The following is a 9,278-nucleotide window of genomic DNA, read 5'->3' as shown; positions in this document are numbered from 1 at the left end:
GGATCTCCTTGCAGTCCAAGGGACTCTCAAGAGTCTTCTCCAACACCACAGTTCAAAAGCATCAATTCTTCGCACTCGGCTTTCTTCACAGTCCAACTCTCACATCCATACATGACTACTGGAAAAACCATAGCCTTGACTAGATGGACCTTTGTTGGCAAAGTAAAATCTCTGCTTTTCAATATACTATCTAGGTTGGTCATAACTTTTCTTCCAAGGAGTAAACGTCTTTTAATTTCATGGCTGCAATCACCATCTGCAGTGATTTTGGAGCCCCCCAAAATAAAGTCTGACACTGTTTCCACTGTTTCCCCATCTATTTCCCATGAAGTGATGGAACTAGATGCCATGATCTTAGTTTTAAAACCATTCAATATCACAGTAATCCAAGCCTATGCCCCCAAAACAATATTACTTAAGAGAAATAGTACTTATTTTTCTCCTTATGCAGCTTCCATACCACAAGACAGATGGCAATAATGCTCTGTGAAACACACAAATACAAATGATACCCCACAAGTACAAAGGTTTGATTTTTAAAAGCACAGGGGTTAATATGAAAAGAAAAATGAAAATAGCTGCCCAAAGGAATACAAGTTTGTAATAACACTTACAAAAAACTCCAAAAATAGATGAGGCCCTTATCTGAACTCCTTGGAATTAGCTTGGCTAGAGTAAAATTACAGGTGAGACATGTAGATTGATTTAGAGGTCCAATTTACTACCAGTTTGCTGTTGCCGTTCAGTCACTGAGCTGTGTCTGACTCTGCAACCCCATGGACTGCACCAAACCAGGCTCCTCTGTCCTCCACTATCTCCAGAACTTGCTCAAATTCATGTCCATTGAGTTGGTGATGCTATCTAACCATCTCATCCTCTGATGCCCCCTTCTCCTCTTGCCCTCAGTCTTTCCTAGCATCACGGTCTTCTCCAATGAGCAGGCTCTTCTCATCAAGTGGCCAAAGTATTGGAGCTTCGGCATCAGTCCTTCTAATGAATACTCAGGGTTGATTTCCTTTGGGATTGACTAGTTTGATCTCCTTCCAGTCCAAGGGAATCTCAAGAGTCTTCTCCAACACCACAGTTCAAAAGCATCAATTCTCAGTGCTCAGCCTTCTTTATGATCCAACTCTCACACCTGCCGGTGCCAGCCGGCAAAGTCGATTAGGTCCCGAGAACGTGTATGGCGGGGCTGAGAAAAGAAACTAAAGCAAGAGAAATCTACAACAAAGATGGGGTTGAGAGGTTCAGACACGTCTCCACGAAGGGACGCAGTCTGACACCAACTTTATTTAGTATCTCATATTTATACAGAAGAGTGTGAGAAAGACAAGACAGTTAACATTTTTTTTGTTTGACCCACACATCTTACAAACAGTCACAAGAAATCTTGAGAGCATGGGAATGGCACCCTGTTATTATTTTTTACACCAGATAACATTTCTCTGTGCGTGAGAAGTTTGCACAGAACTCTAGGTGCCTATAGTAAATAAGCGCCTAATCTCAGGGGTGGCGGGACAGAGAACTATGTTTGCAAGCAAACCCTCAAGGAATGAGGCAGCTCCCAGAGCTGTGTCCATCAGACAAAGGACCCAGTTCTCACGGGCAGCTCCCCGCATCTCCCCCTTTCTTTTTATATAGGTGCACCCTTATGTTTTTTTTAACCGCAGACCATTTTCATAGATGGAAGCCTTTATCATCCATAGATCATCAATCAGTTTTTTAATTAAACAAGGTGCAAGAAATAAAACAGTTAAAATTATTAAGAATAGTCTTCTTATGGCCACTCCCAAGTACCAAATACTATTGACGGTAGGTACATGTCGAAAAAGTTTTTTAACAAAAGACTCAGCTCTTTTTGTAACATCCAAATCAGGTCTAGGTGCCTTTTCAATGTTTATTATTTTCTGATGTAGATGTAGCAAATCTAAGGAAATATTTTTATTATGCCAAATACCTTCTAAATGAGCTTTCACCTTATCCCAAGCAGTTATACTACCATTATATTTTTTGGGGGTAACACAGATCTATCGAAAATCTGCATGACATTGTACCCGTAATCTCAACTTTATACTTTGAACTTCTTTACCTAAAAATTTTACAACATCATAAAGGGCATTTAATCGATCTTCTAGCTTTTTGTCAATATCTTTTTGAGTCTCCAGGGTAATGGATACATTTTGTGCCAGATTATTAACAAAAGTTGTAGTTTGTACTGATTGTGCCAGGGTCAGGGCTGCAGTAATCGAGGAAGCAATAAGGGTTACCAAAGCTACAAATCCCAGAATTATTAACCCTATTCCCCTACGATAACGCATTAAAGCACCCTCTACTTTTTTCCAAAGTTCAGGTCCTCTTTCATCATACCAAGATCCATTAATCTTTACAGGAACCATAACAAAAGCAGGCTGTCTTAAGACTAGAACCCTAGTTTGATTAGTAATTCCCCTAATGTAGTTAGTTAAGGTACAATTGTTACAAGTTACATCATAATTTTGTAACCCAGGTTGTATGTTTACAGATCCTACTAGTAAAGCATAAGGGTGAGGCACACATGTACGAGGGTACCTCATGGTGAGATTCTATAAATAACCGTGTCTCACTTTTGATCCCACCTGAAGGTAGGAACCCTCACATCCAAGGGAAGCAGCTAATTTCCAAATTTCTGTTTGGAACACTTTAGAACCGCCCAAGTTCCAAATACGGGATGCAAAGTTCCTATTATCCTGAGCTCCAGGGTTTTGGGCCGAGTCTGGAGACCAGTCCCACAATGACTCATTTGTCCCAAATATGTTATAAACCATAGCAGTTCCATCTCGACACAGTTTTCATGGTGCAGCAGTGACTCTTCTTCTTGTTTCAAAGTCGCAGAAAGGGATATCTAAAGGACCAGTTCCATTACGACGTTGAGGAGTTCCAGATTCTTTCATTACTCCAGGAATGTATAGGCTCCAACCATTGTCATGATCAGCATATCTTGACTCCCCAACAAAAAGACATCCTGTTGAATTAAAATATCTAGAAAGACAAATAGGTAAGCGATCAAACACTCCATGATAAGAGAAATTAACTTGATTAGGAATAATATGTTTATCTGAAAAACCACCCAAAGCTACAGTATCATTAGTGTATATGGGAATGGACCGACCCTCCCAGCCCACTGGTTGGAGAAGGGGAAGATCGGGAAAATAAGCCCAGTAAGCATTTGAATATTCTTCAGAATGTGCAGTATTAATCTGATTTAAGATAATTAATAAGGTTATCAGGAAGTTTAAAGGCAATATCGGATCGCCCTGCACAGCAACACGATTCTGTGCCTCTCGCATCAATGCCTGAAGTTGTTGCCGAGATGGTAATTCATCATGCTCTTGAATCATCAATCTCCTCATCTGGTTTACTAGAGATCGTCTCCACCGTGCGTACCAACCTTTCCGGCAGCCAGCGCGGCGCTTCGGCATCCTGTGGGAAAACACAAACATGTCCTTGTCCCCAGATTAGTACAGGATCTGGTCTATACCATTTTCCCACAAGTGGGTCTTTCTAAAAGACTTTAGGTCTTATTGTTTGTGCATCAAAGTTCCAAAATCGCTGTGTTGCTGAATGGCCACATATATCCAATTGTAAAAAATTTAGAACAAATAAAGCATGGTTTAGAGAGTTGGAGGGGGTATTGGTATACAATTTTTCTTTTTTTAGTTTCTGTAATTGGTGTTTGAGAGTTTGATGTGTCCGTTCAATGATTTTTTGACCTTGAGGATTATAAGGGATACCCGTTTTATGTGAGATGGACAATTGTGTACAAAAGAGTTGAAATTTTTTTTCAGTGTATCTTGGACCATTGTCTGTTTTTATGGTCTTAGGGGTTCCCGTAACAGCAAAACATTTAATGTAATGAGCTATACAATGTTTGTTAGCTTCTCCAGATTGTAGAGAGGCATGTAAAAAGCCGGAGAAGGTGTCAATAGTAACATGAACAAATTTTTGTTTATCAAATTTAGGAATATGGGTAACATTCATTTGTCATATATCATTTGGCAACAATCTTTGGGGATTAATTCCATAATGGGGGACACTAAAAAATTGAGGACATGTTTGACATTGTTTAACAATCTGTCTGGCAGCTTTTCGAGTAATGTCAAATTGAAGTCTCAAGCTATTACTGTTTTGATGGTGTAAGCTGTGAGAAGTTTTTGCCATTTGTTTTAATAAAGGAAATATCACACGTGTAGCTTTGTCAGCCAAAGCATTGCCTCGTGTTAAAGGTCTAGGAAGCCCAGAGTGAGCATGAATATGACTGAAATAGCATTTATTAACTCTGGAACAAATTAAATGTTGTATATCACGAAAAAGAGTTTGGATAGTAGAATTTAGGGTACCAATAAATGGAACGGTCTCAATAGTGTTTAAGGTTCTTATGATATATTGACTGTCAGAATATAAATTAAATGGAGCAGAAATTTGTAATAGAGCCTGAAAAATGGCAAATAGTTTTACTTTTTGAGCTGACTTATAATTAGTACGTCAGGTGGTGGTATTGTCCTGTATAATCAAACTAGCTATTTTATTAGAAGAGCCATCAGTAAATACAGTTAGGGCGTCAGCAAGGGGCTGAGAAACAACGATTTTGGGGAACAGAAATTGGTGATAATGAGCAAATTGTAAAATTTTATCTGAGGGATAATGATTATCAAGCCGTCCACTAAAACCAGCTAAAGCAATAACCCAATTGTCGCTAAACTGAAACAGCCAGTCTTGTTGAATTTTAGAAAATGGAACACATATAAAATGTGGGTCTCTTCTTAGATATACAGTGGATTCTGACCGCCCAAGAGCTATTAGGGCAGCAACCAAATCATAATAGGGGGTTAGTACCCGAGAGGGAGAGGCAGGCAAGTGAAGCCATCTTAAAGGCAATCTTTGGAATAAGACTGCTGTAGGAGCATGTTTAGTAGGAAGAATATATAAACCCCATTCTTGACTATAGTTGCAATAAGTAGCTTGTTGTTTAGACAGGGCCTGTTTAACTTTATTTAAGGCTTGCCTTCTCTCCAGAGTCAGAGTTTGGGGGGAAGTTGGATCAGGATCACCCTTCAGAATATCAAAAAAGGGCTTTATTTTTCCTGTAGTTAGCTTTAAGTAAGGTCTTATCCAATTAATATCTCTTAACAGTTTTTGGAAATCATTTAAGGTAGTCAGGTTATCTTTACGAATCTCTATCTTTTGAGCTTGAAACCATTTATTTTCCAGAAAAAACCCCAAATAAGAATAGAGGGGGAAGCATTGCACTTTTTTGTTGTGATAATCAAACCATAATTTTGTAAGGTAGTTTGTATATAAGCAAATGTTGTTAATAGCAACTCTTCAACTTGATAAGCCAAAAGAATATCATCTATATAATGAATAATATATACTTGGGAGTATAAGGACCTAGTGGTTTTTAAAGTTTGAGCAACAAATTTTTGACAGAGAGTAGGACTATTAGCCATTCCCTGAGGTAAAACTTGTCACTGATATCTTTTTATAGGTTCTTTATAATTTATAGAAGGGACACTAAAAGCAAATCTTTGACAGTCATTAGTGGCAAGGGGAATAGTATAAAAGCAATCTTTTAAGTCAATAATAATTTTGTAAGTATTTTTTGGAATGGCCATGGGGGTAGGCAACCCCGGCTGAAGAGGGCCCATCAATTTCATTGTTTTATTAACCTTTTGTAAATCTTGTAATAGCCTCTATTTACCTGTTTTTTTTTTTTTAATGACAAAAATAGGTGAATTTTAAGGTGAATTTGAGGGGGTTAATATGGCCGAGAACAAGCTGTTCTTGTACAAACTGATTGGCGGCCATGATTTTTTTTGTTGATAGGGGCCACTGATCAACCCATACTGGATCGTCAGACTTTCATTTTATCGGATCAGCATGGATTGCAGGACGATCAATGACCCCTCCTAAAAACATCTTATACTTTTTTTATGATTTTTAACTGTAGGGATCAGGGGTTGTAAAGGCCCTTGTGAATTTATCTCCAACCCCTGATGGGGTAAAAGGTCTTGGTCTAACAATTGATTACTAATCTTTTTATCTGGACTATAAAGATATACCCCCATATTTATCATAACATCTTTTTCTTATAGATTAACCAGCAGTCCTGGCAAAACATAAGGTTGAAAATGTCCTTTATGTCTTTTTTTGTCCCTCAATTTTAAAAAGGTTGAACTCTGTTCTGGGTTGTGTGATTGTCCAATGTCTTGCAAAGTAGAAATTACAACCTGTTTAGGCCATTCATCAGGCCAATGTTTTTGAGATATGATGGAAACATCTGCACCAGTATCCAAAATATCTTTAAAGGGCTTTTTTTGAATATACAGTAGAAGCTCAGGGTGCTGTTTTTTAATGGCCTGAATCTAATAAGTGTCTGAAGACCCTAAACCTCGGGATCTTCGTTTTTGTTTAATGGCTTTTTAAACTGGAATTGTAGGAAGTAGAATCAATTGAGCAACATGTTGACCAGATTGTATTACTGTTATGTCCTGTGGTGAATGGGCCATAATTTTTATTTCACCCATATAATCAGAGTCTATGACTCCAGGGGCTACTAATAAACCTTTCATTTGTAGTATTGTTTTTCCCCAATAGGAGGCCCATAGTGTTTTTCAGAAGAGGGCCAAAAATTTCAGTTGGCAAAGCCTGTATGTCCATTTCTGGAGTTAATACTGTGTAGGTGGAGGAACTGAGGTCCAGTCTTGCACTCCCTGCAGTTGTTCTGAACAACTTGGCAACAGTTTTGTTTTTTGGCCCTGAAGCGTCTCTAATGTGGTCAGATTTTGTATCGCCCTATAACATTGTTTCGGGGCCTGGGGCTGGCCCCTCACCCAGTTTTCCGAGACCGGAGGAAGTGGCTTTCCCTGTAAGTCAGTTTTAGAACGGCAATCTTTTGCCCAGTGTTTGTCTTTTTTACACCTAGGACAAATGTTAGGGGCTTGAGCAGGTCTCTGGGCTTGTTTCTGCAGGCAGTGGGTGGCCTGATGGCCCATTTGGCCACAAGAGAAGCAGCCGGAGCCAGGGACTTGAGACCGACCACTGGTTTTATCCCGCTTTTGTTGTTGATACAGTACTTTTTTGACTGTCTTTTCTTGTAATGTCGCGGCCAAAGTTATGTCTTGAACGTATGAAGGGCCGATATCGGCACAAATTCGTACATAATCGGATAAGCCTCCCTTTCTTTTGTAAAGTCTCAAGGCAGCTTGACAAGGCGAATTGGCATTCTCATAAGTAAGCTGTTTAGCCAACACCATCCCTGCCTGCTCATCTCCTATCACTTTACCAATTGTCTCAAGCATGTGGGCAACAAAATCCTGATATGGTTCATCTGGCCCCTGGCGAATTTTAGATAAATCTTCAGTCGTTTTATCAGAATTTGGAAGTTTTTTCTATGCTCATAGAGCTGCAGCACTCATCTGAGGGTAGGCTCCAGGCAAATAATTAAGTTGACTATTAGTGTCTGGATACTCTCCCTCTCCCACCATCATTTCATAAGTGGTATTCAGTCCCTGTCGCTGATTGATATCAGCTGTGATCCCACACTGTTCAGCAAACTCAGATTTCCATAGTAAATAATCTCTTCTAGATAAACAAGCCCGAGCAACCTGTTTCCAATCATTAGGTGGCAGATTTTGATTTCTTAAAGCCTCTATAATAGCCTGAGTAAATGGCGCAGTCGGGCCATATTGTGCACAAGCCATTTTTAACTCTTTAAGTTGTTTAAAGGGCAGCGGTTCATAATACCTCTGCTGTTGAGCATTTTCAAATACTGGATAGATTCTTGAAAACCCGGAAATATGTTTTCTTTCTTTATTAGCTCGCTTAATCGCTTGTTGAAGAGGAGATAATAACATCTCACTTTTAATTTTTATGTTTTTACCGGGCAAAGAAGCAGGGATAGATATAAGCTCTAGCGGTTCTACAAAAGGCGGAGGTGGATCGAGTCCAGCAAGAACCGAGGGAGGACATGTTGGAGGCACAGGCTGGCTGGAGTGGGAGTCTCTCTGTGCCTCCTTTTTTACTGTTATAACAATTTTTTGAATTAAATTTTCCAGCTGTTCTTCAGAAAGCCCTGAATGCTTTAATTTTCCTTTTTCTGAGGGGGATTGCATGTTAACCATCATTTCCCAAGGCATATCTTCCCTATGGTACTGAGCTGCTTGTTCATTTAACTCTTCCTGTTCATCAGAGCTTAACACATCATCATTTTTTCCAGCCTTACAAGCTGTTTTCTCAGGCACAGCATAAAGCGGCTCAGGCGGAGGGGCGGAAGGCTCTGTAACTTTGGGTCTCGTGGAATCCCTGAGAGCCGTTTGAATCTTATGTCCCTCATGTTCAGGATCCAGACAGTCTCTTATGAGAGTCCACAAAGAAAAAGCATCCACAGGAACACGATTGGGACCATGTAAGGAATAATATGTCTGCAATTGTTTTCCTACTTTTTTACAAGTTTCCAGACTAACTGTTTTTTCTTCTGGAAACCAGGGACAAACCTCCTCTATAAAAAGTAAAAACTTTTCTAGCTGTAACTTATTTACATGAATTCCCCTACCTTTTAACATAGTTTTCAACATATGTACAAATAACTGGCGGCTATTGCCTTGTCCCATGATTTATTACTCTCGACAGTAACACTCTCTGCCCTTTACTTTAATTAATTAGGAATTCCTCTTTACTTACTTCAATCTTGGTGGGCAGCGGCCGTCGTCGTGCTCCAATTTCCGAGTCCCTGTTCGGGCGCCACCTGCCGGTGCCAGCCGGCAAAGTCGATCAGGTCCCGAGAAGGTGCATGGCGGGGCTGAGAAAAGAAACTAAAGCAAGAGAAATCTACAACAAAGATGGGGTTGAGAGGTTCAGACACGTCTCCACGAAGGGACGCAGTCTGACACCAACTTTATTTAGTATCTCATATTTATACAGAAGAGCGTGAGAAAGACAAGACAGTTAACATTTTTTTTGTTTGACCCACACATCTTACAAACAGTCACAAGAAATCTCGAGAGCATGGGAATGGCACCCTGTTATTGTTTTTTACACCAGATAACATTTCTCTGTGCGTGAGAAGTTTGCACAGAACTCTAGGTGCCTATAGTAAATAAGCGCCTAATCTCTGGGGTGGCGGGACAAAGAGCTATGTTTACAAACAAACCCTCAAGGACTGAGGCAGCTCCCAGAGCTGTGTCCTTCAGACAAAAGACCCCGTTCTCATGGACAGCTCCCCACACACACCTGTACGGAAA

The 9,278-nt window shown here is 39.9% G+C and overlaps 1 long non-coding RNA gene across 1 annotated transcript; it reads right to left on the bottom strand.

The window, feature by feature from the left end:
• Positions 1-1,695: 1,695 nt before the first annotated feature.
• On the bottom strand, positions 1,696-8,819 carry LOC129647652 (uncharacterized). Its single transcript, XR_008712409.1, has 3 exons — positions 8,719-8,819; positions 3,428-3,459; positions 1,696-3,018 (listed from the first exon to the last, which is right to left on the bottom strand). It is a non-coding gene; the product is annotated as an uncharacterized LOC129647652 (long non-coding RNA).
• Between the last annotated feature and the right edge of the window lie 459 nt (positions 8,820-9,278).

This window comes from Bubalus kerabau, chromosome 3 (assembly GCF_029407905.1).
Source record: "Bubalus kerabau isolate K-KA32 ecotype Philippines breed swamp buffalo chromosome 3, PCC_UOA_SB_1v2, whole genome shotgun sequence".
Classification (NCBI taxonomy): domain Eukaryota; kingdom Metazoa; phylum Chordata; class Mammalia; order Artiodactyla; family Bovidae; genus Bubalus; species Bubalus kerabau.
This window is presented reverse-complemented; position numbering and strand designations above follow the sequence as displayed.